This window comes from Amphibalanus amphitrite, unplaced genomic scaffold (assembly GCF_019059575.1).
Source record: "Amphibalanus amphitrite isolate SeventyFive unplaced genomic scaffold, NRLGWU_Aamphi_draft 000925F_arrow, whole genome shotgun sequence".
In the NCBI taxonomy this organism is placed as follows: Eukaryota; Metazoa; Arthropoda; class Thecostraca; order Balanomorpha; family Balanidae; genus Amphibalanus; species Amphibalanus amphitrite.
The window spans coordinates 37-10641 of NW_024882419.1; the positions used below are offsets into that span (position 1 = coordinate 37).

General features: G+C 46.9%; 1 long non-coding RNA gene across 1 annotated transcript; it reads right to left on the reverse strand.

Moving 5' to 3' along the window:
• Positions 1-645: 645 nt before the first annotated feature.
• Positions 646-10369, reverse strand: LOC122368131. The gene is made up of 4 exons (XR_006254189.1): positions 10025-10369; positions 6486-6564; positions 1556-1615; positions 646-767 (listed from the first exon to the last, which is right to left on the reverse strand). It is a non-coding gene; the product is annotated as an uncharacterized LOC122368131 (long non-coding RNA).
• Between the last annotated feature and the right edge of the window lie 236 nt (positions 10370-10605).

Genomic DNA, 10605 nt, shown 5'->3' on the forward strand with positions numbered 1-10605 from the left:
GGCGATGGCCTAGGAGACATAACGTAGAAAGCATCCAGCTATAAATGACTTTCATGAGTGTACGGAGGAATAAAAATCCAAAAGCATGGCAAAAATGAAAAAGCTTTTAACATAAAAATAAACGTAAAAATTGTATATTGCAGGACTTGCGCGTGATTCGCTAATAGGTATAGATCAACAACCGCGCGATATGCATATAAATGTTCATACCTACCCATTAACGAAAAAATTACGCTGCTTCCCTTATCACTTTGAAATTCTAATTAGTATCCTATTATAGTTCAATTAGTTTCCACTAACGAGCACGTTCATATGTGGACGCATCGGATTTCCTCTCTCGGCGCATGACATTACACGGCTGGCCAATATAGCTGAGAGGCTGAGACCATGGAACCCAAATGTCGTTATTTACATTGCCGAGCTCGTTGGCAAAATTTGATCATGCCTAATGTGAATAAGCTCGGGTCTCGGGCCAGATTTATTCCCGATACCGACTCTGATGACGCAGCCTAGATTGTTCGCGAGTCCGACTATGCCCACACTGATGACTAGCCAATGAGAATTAATTGTCACCTTGTGATCTATCAATTCACTCAGGTTGGTGATACAGATGTCAATATTTGTCCAATATTCTTGTTGATTTCGCCCTTACCCAGTTTGATGATGCACCAGTCGTGGCCTGGTATTCGCTTGCGGCGTGTCTCCCAGCCGTCCATCCACTTCCCTTCGGAGGAGAAGAGGCCCTCCTTGAAAATCGGCTCCGTGGCCTGCGGAAAACTGACCAGTCAAATTTAGCATACCATTACCTATATTAAGAATTATTGAGAGATGCCAATGTTGACAATCAATGGTATTAGCCGTTTTCACGACGGCCATCTGGTACACAGTTGGTGCACATCTGGTACAGATTAGGTGCAGATTTGGTCAAATCAGGTTCAGTGTGTCTCTTAGTAGCTATCAGCTAGGGCTGCACTATTTGCTTATATGCCTGCTTTGTCATAGTATCAGAAAGTATCATCGATTAAAACACTGAAATAAATTAGCAAAATAAAGATATTTGCTGTAAAAGAGATTAGGTGCAGATTTGGTCAAATCAGGTGCACTCGCCGGATAGCCCGTCGTGATAACGGCTATTATCTAGCCCGTAAAATTGAAATGTGGGTGTTCTTTAGCAAATTGCAATATATTATCTAACTGTGCCTCGTGTTGTGCCATTGAGAAGGAGACAGACACTGACCATTTCCAGCGCTAAGCCCGGTTTTCACGACCTGAACCTATGAGCTGTCAGATGTCCGGCAAAGCTTGCCGAGGCGAGCATCTCACCTATCATCTCTGAGTTTTATCTGCTCTTTAGCCCTGTCGTGTTACACAGTCTTGCCGCTTCAAAAGGCATTGATGTAAGACTTCACCTACCTTAAGGCTGTCTGAGTTGCACGGGAGAGTTATCAGTAATTTTATTCCCGGATCTTTATGGGGCTAAATACTTCAATAGATTACCGAGATAATTCAGCACAAATGACGCCTTGACGTGTCATCTGACAATTGTGTCACCTACCTTGGTCAGGTTTTCGGCGGCAGCAAACCAGTCATCGGTGGCAAACAAAATTTCGCATTCCTGAAAGAATAAAGCATTGTCATTGCTCGACACGGCATGTACCGTAGACGACTTCACAAGTATACATGTAAATTCATGGGTGGAGAATGTTTGAAAAAGTTACCCCGGCCGGCGACCGATAGTCGCGGGAAGACGATATACTCACGTTGTTCTCAACGGTCATCATCAAACCCCTATTCTGACGCATGGAATAGGATGCTGTGTTTGCTCAAGGATGAGCGTTGTATCCGACACCGTATTATTCAGAACATTTTTGGAATGATCGAAAAGGCAATTTCCTTTTAAATTATTATTTCTTTTTGCTTAAACTTGCAATTTCACACCGAACCCAAACCAAACCATATGCCATTTTGAGTACCTACCTAAATGTTGCGTTTTCAGCTTTTTATTGTGTCTCAAAATAGCTACAAAAAGACAACTCACCATAGTAGAAGCTTTACAGAGAAATTGACAGATCGAACCAAGCAAAGCACTAAAATAGGTCACTGACATCCACGGGCGTAGCCTTTTTCAATGTTGGGCGGCTCTTATAATACAAACAGGGAGTCGATCCAGGAATATCGACCGGTCCCGGTCTCGTAGCTCAGTTGCTAGAGCGTTGGATTCCGCGTGGCGAGAGCACGCGGCCCGGTTACAACAGTCCGAGTTCGAAGCATGATGGCCGCTCGGTGTTTATGAGCACCCTGACGGGTACGCTCATAAACGGGTGTGGTTGCGGTTGGTGGCAGGTCAGTTGTTAAGGCAATGAGGTCAAGCAGTAGTTTTGAAAAAGTGCGCCGAAGGCGCGCCAAAATTTCGAAACTGAACAGGATTTGAGAGCAATCTTGGCATTGGCGACCACACGCGGGTCTTAGGGTTGGAGATTATGGCAAGTTAAGTAACTGGTAAATACCTACCTGATTTGCAATATTACGCCCATGGAAGTCAACATTCGAAGAGCGTGAGTTTTCTTTTCTCGTATGGAGACAGCTTTTAGGATTTACAAGAGTAGAAAAGTTACCCCGGCCGCGCCGGGGTAGGCTGAAAGTTACCCCGGCCACGGCCGGGGTGGCCGGGGCAGGTTCTCCACCCATGTGTAAATTACCTAATGATCCGAAAATGCCTATCCTTATGGCAATGATTGTAGCTGTGGTCAACTACCACCACGTAACTATGTATCACATGCCGCATGTTTCATTACAAACCGTAATTGAAGCTGCTGAATTGTATAGACTGCGTGGTCAAAACCAATTTACTAAAACAATTTGACCGCATGTTGGTTGCAACAAAAAAAGTGTTGCAAAGCTTGACAATTTGTTAAGTAAGTATTCAAAATAATCGGACCATCTTTTGACAATGAGACCACAAAAAAGATAAAAATGAAACGCATTGGTATAATCGAAGCATTATGCTTGTTAAACAAGGATCAGACATCATATCTATAGCATCCGATATGATCATTAGTCGATAATGCCACCTCGATCGATAAGACGTTTCCTGCGTGCAGGGATGCGGAGCCGTGGAAATTTCAGACGGCTCCGGCTCCGGCTCCGGCTCCGGAGAAAAAAATCGGCTCCGGCTCCGGCTCCGGCTCCGGGTGAAATGTCATGGCGGCTCCGGCTCCGGCTCCGGCTCCGAGTAAAATGATCCGGCTCCGGCGGCTCCGGCTCCGGCGGCTCCGGCTCCGGCTTCTACTCAGTACATCCCCTATGCGATCAATTAAATACGGGTGGAAGAAAAAGGGCGATGGGATTGGTACACGTTGCTTCTGTATTTGTATAATAAGGCTATTTGAATACCACATTGTTTCACGCCTTCAACTGTCAAACCGAACTAGGTAAATAATTGTTCCCTCTTAAGAAAAGGAGCCGGAGTCGCCCCCTTTTTTGACGGCTCCGGCTCCGGCTCCGGCTCCGGGATATATTGTTTCACGGCTCCGGCTCCGGCTCCGGCCCCGGGCAAAATATGCCGGCTCCGGCGGCTCCGGCTCCGGCTCCGGCTCCGGCTCCGCATCCCTGCCTGCGTGTCATATTTTTACTATTTAGTTTACTACGAGTAAAATAAACTTAACATTACACAGTTTCCACTTTTAAGCACAGCACAGCAACGTAGAAAATAGGCATATTTTTACTTTAAAATGCAAATGCAAACATGAAACGTATGTACCTATAAAGATATCCAAACGTTTTATCCACGCCTTATTACGAGCGAGCGAGCGCAGCGAGCGAAGCGAAGTCTTTTCAATATAACGGAAAAATCTCAGTATGAGCGGCCCGGCCGCGAGTTACCTAAGTGTGGAACTACAAGTCGATTCTAGGGCTCTGATTGGTGACTTTGGTCGGGGGATGACGCTTATAGCATGACGTCACTCGCGTACTTGGCCGGCGGCGCGGCGCAGGCGCGCCGAGCCAACCCAGAGGCTCTCAAACTCAATTGTACAGATCCTGCGCATTGAATGGCGAAACTTCGGCGAGTTCGCTTGAGTTTGGAAGCCCTTGCCAGAGAACTGGAGACGGCCGGATTATTTGCTGGACAGTGGGCAGCGCAGATGGCGATTGACGGTGCCAAAAAGATGATAGGGAAAAAGGGGTTGAGACTTGAGCAGTGAATTATAAGCCTGTTGCATAGCTGAGTGGTAAATTGTAAAATACTTAAGGTTTGAAGAGATGCAGTGTAGTTTAGCCGACTCAGGGGCATTCTGCCGTGTTATGTAAGGCGGAAGGGTCGCAACTCGCAAGTCGTTTGTTTACATGATTGCCTGATTAAAATGTAAAGCGTACCTAATGTTTAGTTGATAATACAGCGAGGTTGGGCATCTGCTCAATCCATTTCTTCTCTGCAATAGTGCATTCGCCACTGTAAGTCATTGTAAGAGGCACTGGGCTGCGCCGCCTGTTAATTATTCCGAAACCACCAGTGAATTGTCACAGTCACTCACAACAACACGAATCGTTCAGTCGTGCGCTGGGGGTCCGACAAGTTTGAGTGTGCTGCAGAATGCAGACTGGACCGCCGAGAATATAACACTTTCGTCTCCCTGGGCGAGCGGCGCATTGGAGCCGAAGGAAACTACTGTTTTTTTTTTTTGTGGGGAAGATACCCATGTTTGAAAATTATGTTCTGGAATGATGCGATAAGGAAAAGGACGGTTTCTTGAATTGAGGGCTGTGGAGAAGAAGCAGATTTTCTCATTTGCTACCCGATACAACGCGAAAAGACGCAAATGTTGCACATTGGGCTTAATAAGTCTAATAAAAGATAAGGGACTTCGTGGTCGTGAATCATGCCTAACTGACCGCGACCCAGATATTTGCCACTGCAGGTAGGTACTAGGTAGGTAGATACTCATTTGCAAACAGAGCGTTCCACCAACCCTCGCCAGAAATTCAATCAGCAGTTGCTTATCTTAGAACGTTTGAGTGCACCTATCAACCTTTAAAAATGACGTCCTCCCTTTCAATGGTTCGTTCGAAGACACAAAGCCAGTATCAGCCAAGCAGAAGCAATATCGGAATCCATTGCGCAGTGTGTCGACTGTCGGATGTGCCCATCCACATAGCATAGCACACACTGCTAAATGCAGGTACGCTCTTCTACACATTAGGTATTCGAAGAAGAAACGCATGAAATGTGATTAATAGCTGCAGCAGAAGTTTGGCGTCCGATGCCTCTTCGCCAAGTTAAGACCATGCCAATCTCGGCCAGTCTGCCGCCGCGCCGGCACTGGCCGTGGTGTGACGTCATCCGGCCGGCTCGGCGCTGGGTAGTTCCACACTTAGGTAACTCGCGGCCCGGCCCGGCCTGTAACGCTTTTGAGAGGCTTATATCTCAGCAACCGCTGGACCGATTGGCCTGCGGTCTTTTTTGCTGGGTAGCCCCATCCCTTCTACCCCGTAATTGACTACTTTTGATACATCTCAGTGACCGTCGTGGCACGTGCCACGTGAAAAGTCAAGGGTGTTCAAGCAGTTTTGCAAAAGCAATGATTTTAGAGGCCCATATCTCAGCAGCGGCTTGAGCGATTGTCTTGCGGTAATTTTTATAGGGTAGCTGCATCCCTTCTACCAAAGGGCGGATACTCTTGGTCTATGTGAGTGACCCCCACTGCACGTGCAAAATACAAAAAGAAGAGGTGCCAAATTTGTTCCCATTTCAGTAACTCGGTAATTACTGGGGCGATTTCGCTGAAACTTGGCATACAGGTAGGCACCCACCAGGCAATGCATTCCCATGTGTTGCGGTTAGGGTGCTACTGCACGTGCGCACGTGCAGGGGGCGTTTCCAGATCTCGAGAACGGCTGGGCCGATTGCGCTCAAATTTGGTACACGGTTGGGGACCGGTTAGTAGGGTGCCGTGCAAAAGTCATTTTGGACCCCGTTTGCACATGCGCACGTGCAGAATGCCGCTTCCAGATCTAAGGAACGGCTGGGCCGATTGCGTTCAAATTTGGCACACCGCTAGTGACCGGTTAGAAGGGTGCTTTGCACAAGCCCGCTGGAAGTATACCCTCTCGCCCTTCCGCACGTGCAGGGCTCACTATCTCGCTCGCTCGTCCGTCGCCCAAAAGGCGTTTTACTGGTATTTAATATAAGGGGATTTTTTACCGGTTCAGGAGTGATGTGTAGAAAGACGTCGCCGATGGCTGCAAACAGCCAGTAGCGGCGCAGAACACCTTCAATTAAGGGGGGGGGGGCACTGCCGACTTTTGGTCCCATTCTTTCCATGCAACGCCCATAGGGCTAATGTTAAAATGCCAAAATCAAAGGGGGGGCACAGTACCCAGGTGCCCTATGGTTCCCCAGGTTCTGCAGCCTATGCAAACAGCATTTTTTACGTATGATAACAGCATTATTGCGAATTGACACACACAGAGAGTTAGATATAGCTCACCGTGCCGGCGGTGAGATTGTTCATCTCAGCAAACCGAGGAATGTCCACCGAAACGTCTTCCTGACGAATAGCCATCTTCCTGAAAAGGTTGAATATAACATAACAGTAATTAAAGGCCACATGGAGTTCATGCTCCGTCTGGAAGACAATCCCATGCAAATGATATGAAACAGTACCTATGCATCGATAGAAATTATTAGTGTAAGTCAAGGGTTAAACGATCATTTCTGAGGCCGTCAACAACCCTCTATTGGTTATGGCTGATTGGTAATAATATTAATCAAATGATATTACGGTAAATAGTTTTGGTATCATCACCTATGTCATGACTGGCTGCGTCGAATGATTTACCTCTTCTTGAAACCTGACGTTCTTGCTGAACTCAGGACAAACCAAAGGTCACGCCGCACTCGCGTTTAGTTTAAAAAATCAAAATTTCCGATGAACTCAAATGGCCTCATAAACGTCACATTTGACATCACACAAGTGTCAAAGTCCAAAATGCAAAAAGTGAACAACAGAACTGGCTCGTAGGGTGAGAAATCTCTATTTCAAAATAAAATATATTATTTTCTATATTTTAATATTAGGAAGAACAATTCAGTTTTAAAAGAGGGAAATGGCCCGTGCAAGGCAGTTTTTTCGGGAGGAGAAATGGAATATCTTTGCCTAGGGTGATCGTTGGGCCGTAAAAGCCCCTGATTTGTGCTGGTCTCAGCTCAAGCTACGGAACTGCTATTCCAGTTCAAAACCCTCATGTGAACTATTTCCTTTAACAGAACTGAGGTATTCTAAATTTGTCGTCCTAAGCGAGCAAGAAAAACCGTCATGGATTGGGCGGCAACAGCCCTTTTCTCGGCTGATGGCATAAGTCCTTCTAGGTGCAGGTGGCTCCAGCCCTTCCGTCAGCAAAGAAGCATAATAGCATAATCGGCACACTCCAAGCGATCCTCTATCAAGTGCTGGTCAACCTACTCAATAAGCTGCACCAACAAACCAATTGGACCGCGTCATAAAGTGACAGGGCGTATCCTGCGAGCGACTAGTCGTCGCGTGTATTTTACTCAGTTTCATTTTGATAATGTCCTCGCCGCCTACGTACTATTCAAGGGCGTTGACATACAGACAATGCTTCTGTCAGACCTATTATAGTGAAAGTCACAATTACAGTGACGCGGAACGGGTGTTTGAAATTACAAGCTCACCAGCACATTAAAGTTAAGATCTTAATGAGACAGCACGAAATGAACTAATCAACAAATACGGAAAGTATTCCCTCATTATACACTATACAGGGTTATAGTATTGAGTTACCCATGCATTCATACGACCGGGCAAATTCAAAAAGCAAATTGACGTCCAGTCCCTAGTCAAAACGTGAAGCGCATCGCTATGCAAAAATTGTTGGGGACGGTGCAGGTCAAATTATATTTATTGGGACGCCGCTATAGTTTTAGGCCGTTCTATTGTGTAGGCGTAAATAACCTGAGTTGTCCTCGCCACCGCTAATTTTTAAGCACTTCCCGAAGGAATAAAATCGCTTTGTTTCCTCACTTGCTATGCATCCTTTAATTCAAGTCAGCACTATAGAAGTCAATCGCAGTGGCGGCGGAAGGTATTCTAGGATAGGGGTGCAAACGATATTGAAGCGCCCCTTCCCGCTGGGCGCCCCTTACCATATACACGGTTGTAGTAAGACAAACAGTGAAGAGACGTTTGACAATGTGTTGTACCTGTTAACACGTTCAGAATTACAGTTTTTATGTAACGAGAAATAGTTAGGTACATTCCATAGCGTAAATGTAACCTTCATAATGTTCGTTTAGAAACAACCTCATCACCATATCATAAGATTCTCCGAATAAGGCATATCGAAAAGAGTTCCACGGTTCCAATACCTTCGTGTGGACTAGTGAATAACCCGCGCCCCAGTGGCGGTCTCAGCCAACTTCGCCCTAGTGGGGGGGGGGGGGGCATATGTTACCACCCACCTCTAACTCAAAAACTAAGAGGGCTAGAAAGACGCGGTAAAAAGCAGTCGATAGCTCTTAATGCGTACGTTTGAAAGTATTTCGATCATTTTTCATCTTAGAGCAATATTGGGGTCACTAGAGGTCATCAAAGGTCAAAATTTGCCAATGGTCATTATATTTTTCAGAAAACATGCCATTATCCCAGGAACTATGGTAGCTAGAAAGGGGGACCATCAAAGCGTCCAAAACCGCAGCATCCAAAGTACGCAACATCCAAAACCGCAGCGTCCAAGGTACGCAACGTCCAAAATACATCCAAAATCGGGTATATAGGGAGCATTCACAACGTCCAAAACCGAAACATCCAAAACCGCAACATCCAAAAACGTATCATCCAAAAAAGCAACATCCAAGGACGCATCATCCAAAGTACGCAACATCCAAAGTACGCAACATCCAAAGTACGCAACATCCAAAGTACGCAACATCCAAAACCATTAGGTTAGGTTAGGTTAGGCTAGGTTAGGTTAGGTTAGGTTAGGCTAGGTTAGGTTAGGTTAGGTTAGGTTAGGCTGGGTTTCCTTATCCCCGGTAGGCAAAAATCAGTAGGTTAGGTTAGGTAAGGTTAGGTTGGGTTAGGGATAGGCAAAAATCAGTAGGTTAGGTTAGGTTAGGTTAGATTAGGTTAGGTTAGGTTGGTTTTGGATGTTGCGTGCCTTGGATGTCGTGGTCTTGGACGTTGTGGTTTTGGAGGTTACGTACTTTGGATGTTGCGTCTTTGGATGTTGCGTTTTTTGGATGATACGTTTCTGGACGTTGCGGTTTTGGATGTTTCGGTTTTGGACTTTGTGAATGCCCCCTATAAACCCGATTTTGGACGTATTTTGGACGTTGCGTACTTTGGACGCTGCGGTTTTGGATGTTGCGTACTTTGGATGCTGCGGTTTTGGACGCTTTGATACGAACCCGCTAGAAAAACGCATGGAAAAGCAACCGATAGCTTTTGAACTGTTCACACACACACAGCTTTTGAACTGAACACACACAGGCGCCCCTTTTTCGCATGGCGCGCTTCTCGAGTGGCTGCGCCCTCCTAGCCTTTATCGCCTGGCAAGATTATATTCGACAGGGTCGGCAGCATCTGCCTTTGTTTCAGATAAGGATACCCTCCACTCTTCAGCGTATCAAAAGATACTTTTCCCACGTCATTGCCACCCTCTTCATGTCACAAGTGCCTTTATCAGTTGCGGTGTCGCACTGCTCAGCTTTATGGCTGCCACACCTCTTAACTTCCTGCCTCCTCTACAGATTTTCGAGGCGCCCCTTTCCATAGCTTTAGGGTGCAGGTGCCCCCCTTGCCCCCCTGCTTCCGCCGCCACTGGTCAATCGCCGAGTATTTGTCCCAATTTACTGACAATTTCTATTCTTAATATAAATGCACCTTGATCCATATTTCCGCTCATTTACCTAAGTGAATAGGTACTCATGGCGCATCAAAGGGAGCAAACGTTTACAGGTGAAAGCATCAGAGAGCAAAACGTTTATAAAAGCATGCCCTCCACTTACAAGCCAGAAGTCGTTTAGAGTCGCTTTTCTGTCGAGCTTCTCTCTCGTGACGAAAGACGGCTGGCTTTGTGGACCTGAAACCTGTCGTGAAGCAGACCTTTGATCCGGCACTTCAAACTAGTCTCCCAAAGGTGCCGACACTTCTGAGTGAATTCGTTATAGGTGCGGACACTCAAATCTCGCGGTCACTGCACTCGTATGGACACTCCGGCTCCTGAGTTCCCGCGTCCACGGACGCTCTGGATCGACCAGCGCCAGCCGTCCCGACACTCCGAGTCGGGGAGAGGGAAAGAGGGCGCGCTGGGTGTCCGCTGCCGCTGGCCGGGTCACCAGGCGAGGCGCAGTTCGCGCCAGGAGCGGAGCCGGCTCTCAACACCTCCCTCCGCCCCTCTGCCCCTCCCCCCACATCACTCCTCCCCCACAACACCACCGACACAGCCGGACGACCCACGGGCGGCACCAGGGCGCCTCTGGACAGAGACTATCCGGAACGTTCTGGTTATGAGAGAGCTCAGCTGAGGTTGGGCTCATAAAAGCGTATACAGTTTACCTTAGGATGTTGCCTGTTTTGGAAGAAGTGC